The following is a 7,585-nucleotide window of genomic DNA, read 5'->3' as shown; positions in this document are numbered from 1 at the left end:
TATTTAAACTGAAAAAAAAAACTAGCCGTTGGAGGCTAAAACCCTTTCTTCTTCTTTCTTCTTCGATGCAGATAGAAGCCATGCTCGGGAGCTCTTTGCTGCCTTCGATCCTTCGACTTCAGAAGCTGTTTAGTGTCCAACACTCCCTTCTAAACTACTTCTGGGAGTCATTCCAAGCAATCCCCTCAGGTAATTGAATCTCTACTTCAGTAATGCTTTTGTGAAAATATCTGCGTTTTGATCTTTTGTGCTGTAATAAATTAGCTTGATTATGTTGTCCTGCAATGCCTCTCTGATGAAATGATATCTTCTTTTGATGTGCTTTGTTCTTTAATGAAATATTGGGTTTTTGGTCATGGCAATTGCAGAGGTGTTGTCACATAGAAGTGGTGTGGCTTCAACCAACAATTCGCTAAAGTCTTTGAGTATAAACCTTAGCCAAATAGCTTGAGCCGTTACTTCTAATGCACTCACGTACTCTGCCTTGGTTGTGGACAGTGCAACACTTTGTTGCTTCACAGAGGCCCATGAAAAAACCCTTGAACCAAAGGTAAAAGCATATCCCGATGTGTTTCTGCTATCATCTTCACTGCCACCCCAGTCACTGTCACAAAATCGAATTAGGATAGTTGACTTCCCCATTTCATACTTGATGCCATAATCAAGTGTTCCTTGCACATATCTTAGATCTCTCTTTGCTGTCCCTATGTGTATCTTGCTAGGATTCTGCATAAACCTAGATAGTAGGCTTGCTGAGAACATTAGATTTGGCCCTGTTGCAGTTAGGTACAATAGACTGCCAACAATACTTTTGTAGAGACTAACATCTGTAGGTTCACTTCCATCATCCTTCTTAAGCTTCTCATTTGCAATTAGAGGTGTAGAGACCGGTTTGCAACCCTTCAAACCAAACCTTTCAAGCAAGGTTTCAGCATACTTCATTTGAATGAAGATGTTGTTTGCCTCTTGAATTACCCTAATGCCAAGAAAATGATGCAAGAGGCTTAGGTCATTCATTTCATACCTCTTCATTATTTCTTCTTTGAACTCTTCAATCATTGCAGCATCATTTCCAGTGTAGACAACATCATCCACATAGATTGAGACAATGAGTGTCTTGTTGTTGGTTTCTGTCTTGGTGTAGAGTGTAGCTTCACTAGGACTTTTCTGAAATCCTTTCTCAGTGAAATAAGAATCAATCTCACTGTACCAAGCCCTTGGAGCTTGTTTTAGGCCATAGAGTGCCTTCCTTAGCTTGTACACCTATTCTGGAAATGCTTCACTTGTGAATCTTTGAGGTTGTTCCATAAACACCTCTTCCTCTAGCACTCCATTTAGAAATGCAGATTTGACATCCAATTGATGCAGCTTCCAACCCTTCTTAGCTGCTAGGCCTATTAAGGTCCTTATGGTGTCTAACCTTGTTATTGGTGCAAAGGTTTCATTGAAGTCTACACCAGGCTTCTGTGAGTAGCCTTTAGCTACCAATCTTGCCTTGTTCTTTTGCACAAAACCATCTAGGTTTAGCTTCACTTTGTACACCCATTTCACTCCAATCACTGGCTTGCCATTTGGTCAATTTACAAGTTCCCAAGTGTCACTCTTCTCTATCATTTCAAGCCTTTCCTTCATTGCTTTCTTCCAAGCTTTGTCTTTCTCAGCTTCTTCATATGTTTCTAGTTCCACTACACAGTAATTACATGTAGCATATATCTCATCCAAGCTTCTCAACCTCACTAAAGTTGAACTTGGAGTTGTTATCTGTGATTGACTCGGTTATGGACTCATGTTTGCTTGATGTGGAGTCCTTTGAGTGTCACCATTCTCTGTGGTTCTTCTTGAATTGAGGTCTCCATAGGTTCCCTTGTTTCCCAATTCCATGTTAAATCTTCATTAAAGATAACATCCCTTGATAGGATTATCTTATGAGTTGACAGATTGTAAACTCTGTACCCTTTCTCACTGGTACTGTAACCCACAAAAACACCCTTGTTGCTTGATTTCTCCAGCTTGTGTCTTAGTTGTTGAGGAATGTAAGTGTAACACACTGAGCCAAACACTTTTCAGATGCTTCACAGAAGGCTTTCTTCCACTGAACACTTCAAATGGTGTCTTCTTGTCCAATGCTTTAGTAGGGCACCTATTCAATAGGTACACTGAGGTGTTCACAGCTTCACCCCAAAATGTATAAGGCATGTTTTTCTCATGCATCATAGACTTAGCCATTTCGACTATAGTCCTATTCTTCATTTCTGCAATGCCATTATGTTATGGTGAATATGCCACTGTGAGTTGCTTCTCCAATCCCACATCTTCACATAATGCATTGAACTCAAAAGAGGTGTACTCTCCTCCCCTATCACTTCTTAGTCTTTTGATTTGGTATCCACTTTGCAATTCCACCATTACCTTGAACTTCCTGAATATTGTGACTACCTCAAACTTGAACCTCATGAAGTACACCCAACACATCCGTGAGTAGTCATCAATGAAGGTTAGGAAATACCTGTTTCCACTGATTGTTGTTGTTTGCATTGGTCCACACACATCCATGTGAATTAATTTGAGTGGCTTTGTTGCCCTCCAAGCCTTTCCAGCTTCAAATGAATCTCTATGATGTTTTCTAAACACACACCCTTCACAGGTTTCACTGCATTGATCCAACTTTGGTATACCTTGTACCATTTCATGCTTTTGCAGATTTTCTAGACTTGTCATGTTTAAGTGACCAAGCCTCTTGTGCCATAGTTTCATAGAACTTGTCACACTTGCTTTCCTTGCCACCTCTTCTAGGTACTTCAACATAAGTAGAAAGCTTCTGTTTTTCACTTCCACTATAGTCACTAGGTTTGATAGGGACCTGTCATCATAGATCTCGACCAAAGTTCCCCCAAAGAGTAGGAAATAGCCATGCTTCATCATTTGACCCATACTAAGTAGATTCCATCAAATCTAGGCACTAGCATCACCTCCCTTATGCATCTTCTTCCTTTCTTGGTGCTAATGACCAAAGTTCATCTTCCTGTGGCTTTGACAATGTTTCCATCTCCCATTTTCACCTTTCTAGTGAAGTTTGTGTCAATGTTAATGAGTAATGACTCATGTGCAGTCATGTGATTGCTGCAGCCACTGTCAATGTACCACACTTTAGTGTTTTTCTCCACTTTTGCACTGAAAGCACATAACACATTTGCTTCTTTTTCCACTTGGTTTGCACAGTTCACTTGCTGCACATTCTTTAATCTGCAATCCCTCATGATGTGCCCAAACTTGTTACATTTATGACATCTAGGCTTGTCCTTGAACCAACACTCCCCAAATTGGAATTTGTCACAGTGCTTGCATTGCTGCTTGATTCTTGGACCTTCATTTGAGTTGCTGCCTTGGTTAGGTCTAGGGTTTTGATACCCCTTTCCTTCCCCTTTCTTGTTCTTACCCTTCTAATGTGGTTTTTGTTTGCTTGCATTAGCTTGACTACTAGATCCAACAGAGAGTGATTGAAATGCTTTCTCAGTGGCAAAATCTGGATGCTTCTCGAGCCTTTGGTCAAAAGCTCTTAAGGGTGCCATTACATCTTGCTCACTAAGAGTTTCAATGTCTTTGGTTTCTTCAATGACACTCACTATTGAATCATAGGGATTAGACAAACTGATCAACAGTTTTTGGACAACTCTCTCATTAGGTAGTTCTTTACTATGTGTTTTCATCTTATTTACAACATCAAATAGCCTAGTAAAGTGATCTTTTAAGAACTCATTTTCCCTCATTCTTGTATACTCTCAAAATCTTTTATAAGGGATTGAAGTTTTACCTTTCTGACTTTGGTGTCTCCTTTGTACTCTTGCTGTAAAACTTCCCAAGCTCCCTTTGTAGTTTCTTCATTTGCTATCCTTGGGAAAATGGTGTCTGAGACATCGCCTTGGATGATTCCAAGTGCTCTAGCATCCTCTATCCGGTTCTGCTTCATTGTTTTGAGTTGTGTTTCTATGAGATCCTCCTGTAAAGCATCAACCTCCATCTCAGGTAGTTCATACCTGTGTTGAACCATATCTTATGTATCATAGGACTTGAAAATGGTTGTCATTCTTATTCTCCAAAAATCATAGTTCTCCCCATCAAAGACTGGAACTTTTAGCTCACTCCCTTCATTTGTAGGGTTTTTTGTTGGTTGTTGTTGTTGAGGACACTACGTAGGTGCTCCCAAAGATCTCATATTGCACAGATTATGCCCAGAAAGTTGTAAGATCAGAAACTAAGCTCTGAGGCCATGATAATGTTTGTTTGTTTAGATTTTTGGTTGATAGTTTGGATAAGTTTCTTAGGGTTAGAATAGCAGAGAATGGAGAGGACTTGGAGATGTGATTGATGGCTTCCAGGTTGTGTAAGAAATGCAGCATCTATAACTTCATTAAGTAGAGGAAATCTTGTAGGGTATGGTGCATTGCCATGACCCATGCTTGCTTAAGGGAGTGATTGATAAGAGACTTAAACAACTCTTTTATCCTTACTACTCCAGATTAAATCATAGCCTTTCATTTGGGTTTTAAGTGATGTAATTTGGAATGTACATTTGTCACTCACACACTTACACATACATTTAAACTGAAAAAACTAGCCGTTAGAGGCTAAAACCCTTTCTTCTTCTTTCTTCTTCGATGCAGATAGAAGCCATGCTCGGGAGCTCCTTGCTGCCTTCGATCCTTCGACTTAAGAAGTTGTTTAGCTTCCAACAAAGCATAGAGGGCTTCCTAAAACCAATTGTCAAGACTTGTGTTTGATCTACATAGATGTCAAGAACAAAATTTAAAACTTTATCACATAAATACATAAGCAACCAAGAATTGCAAAAAAAAAATTCATCAATAGAGGAGCAAAACAATAAGTAAAATAGCCTTCTAACATCCTTATCACACAAATACAGAAGCAGCAAAGCATGGAAAAACAATCTAGCAACAGAGGGATATTCAAAGGATGTAAAGCAGAAAAGGAACCTCAATTCGATTTGTTGAGAAGAAAATAGCAGCAAAGCATGAAGAAACACATAAATGAGCACAGTGCAACCGCCCAAGTAATAAAAACACAAACCTGACTCTAACAAAGTATGAAACAATGCACTAAATAGACCAATCTTCCTAACACCCAACTAAATAGCCTATAAACATCCATTACAATTTTATTGAAACAAAAAAAATGTCAATCACAGTTTTAACAAAGCAAATGGGAAACTAAACAATAAACAAAGATTTTTTAACAATGTTTTACTTGTTGAATCAGAGGACAAAAATGAAAACCCACTTTCTCCCATACCTCCCTCAGACATCCTCTCCTCACCAACCTCGTGGGGTAACCCGTTAACCCCAAAAAATGCACGACATGCTCTCTGCCCTTTCTCTCTCCAGGTCCATCTGTCTCTTAAAAAGTGGGAAAAAATCTCTAAATATCTCTCCCACTCAGTCAAAACCATGCTTTTTGCCCTCTCTCTCACCTTCTAACCTTGTCTAAAAAATTCAACAAAATCCCTAAATCTCTCTCCCACCCAGTCGAAATCCTTAGCTCCCATTTCTATGCAACCTGTTAGTCCTTTTTCCCCCTCATCTCTTCCCCCAATGACCCTCTGACGAACGCATCACCTACAACCACACCTACTAGCCCCCGAGCCAAAATACTCGGTGATCCTCTCCTTCCAACATGTCAACCCTCCCGTCCCCTTTCCGTCTCTCTCCCCGAGTGAAAGGTCACATCTAGCCCAAAAACCCAAAAGCCTTTCTGAAGTCCAGCACCAAAAAGACCTAAAACCCTTTTTGAAGCCTAGTGGCAATTTTGCAAATAATGTTAAATTAGGGGGCAGAGAGACTCAGTGGCACTTTCGTAAATAAAATGAAATCGAGGCAAAATTGCACAGTGCCGTTCCCCCTTCTACTTTAGACTAAAGTAATGCGTTTGGGAAGATAAATTTGGTAATTTTAACTAGAAGGTTGATAGGGTTTAGGTGTACTTCCAAATTTTGTTGACCTAAGTGTGTTATATATTCTCTGATTGTGATTTTCTTTGGGCAATAGGTTGTTTTGAGGAGGATTTTGATGTAGGGTTTGTTGTTTTCGTGTCTTTTAAAATGAAATGCTGATTTGGAGCTAGTTTAGTTCTATGAAGGAGGAGAAGTTATTGGTTGCATTTAGAATCCAGAGGAGAAAAAGAATAATGGGGGTGTATGGAGCTTAATCCCGAAATGGCAAAACTGGTGGTTTCAAACTAGGAACTAGAGTATTTCTGGGTTATCTTATTTATGGTTGTTTTGTTGTTAATCTTGAGTTTGTGCTAAAATGGATGACACTGAAGATGGCACAAGGTATCCTCCAAACTTGTATGGTGGGAATCATAGCAGGGCTATGGTTCTTCGCAATGCCAAAAGCTTCCTACTCGTGGTGGTGTTCCATATCCTAGACCAGTCGATACTGACAATGCCGATGATGAGGAGGAAGATGAGACTGATGACGATGAAGAATTGGGTGATGAAGAAGAATATAACAATGGTCAAAATGGCTATCCTTCTGTTCATAAAGGTGTTAGGGACGATGATCACGAGGATGATAGTGATGATGAAGAGGATGAGGATGATGAAGAGGATAATAAGATGATGGTTAGAAGGCTGGATGATGATGATTTGAAAACGCACCCAAAGAAGCGTAAGTTAAAGAGTTTGATTTCAAGTTATGAATTTGCTCATCGTTTGCCAGCTCCTCTTCCTCTGTTGCTACACCTTCTGCTCCAAGACAATCAATTGGTGGTCGGAATGCACTTACAGATTTATTTGAACGTGAGACTTTTGTGTTACTAGATGCTTGGGGTGACCGGTTCCTTTAATGTGGAAAAAAGAGTCTTCGCTCTGAGGAGTGGCAAGAGGTTCCAAACTAAGTATCAGAGGTGTCCAAGATTGAAAGGACATACACATAATGCCGCAATTGGTTGGATATGTTGAAGAAAAATTACAAGAATGAGAGGGCCAAGTTTGTAGTCTAGTGGTGCCACTAGTAAGTGGGTTTACTTCACAAAGATGATATGTTGATGTCATCACTACAATAGCAAGTCGGCCTCTCTTGTGGTTTAGACTCAGGGGATTATGTTTTCATGAACCCTAAAGTGTATTTAAACAGTGCAAATGGGTTGGATGAGATGATGGATAGTCTAGGGAATTCTGAATCAACTAAGGGAGGGGATGACGATTCAGATGGGCTACCACCCAAGAAGAGAAGGTATGGAAGAGAGAATGATGATCGGGGTTCCTTTAGATTGCTTGCTGATTCCATTCAAAAGTTCAGCAACATATATGAAAAGATTGAAAATAGTAAAAGAAAACAGATGGTGGAACTAGAGAAGATGAGGATGGATTTCCACAGAGACTTGGAACTGTAGAAGAGGCAGATTACGGAAAGAGCGCAGGCTGAGATAGCGAAAATACAGCAGGGCAATGACGCGGAGAATGATAACTTTGCCGAAAATGCTAACGGGTAATATCGGTATTTATCTGTAATATTAATGGATTATGTTAACTGCAAGCTATTGTTGTATCAATTGGGGAAGACGTTAT

General features: G+C 39.8%; 1 pseudogene; it reads left to right on the top strand.

Moving 5' to 3' along the window:
• The first annotated feature begins 6,320 nt into the window (after nucleotides 1-6,320).
• On the top strand, nucleotides 6,321-7,585 carry LOC126634055 (trihelix transcription factor ENAP1-like; annotated as a pseudogene).

Source organism: Malus sylvestris, chromosome 9 (assembly GCF_916048215.2).
Source record: "Malus sylvestris chromosome 9, drMalSylv7.2, whole genome shotgun sequence".
Classification (NCBI taxonomy): Eukaryota; Viridiplantae; Streptophyta; class Magnoliopsida; order Rosales; family Rosaceae; genus Malus; species Malus sylvestris.
This window is presented reverse-complemented; position numbering and strand designations above follow the sequence as displayed.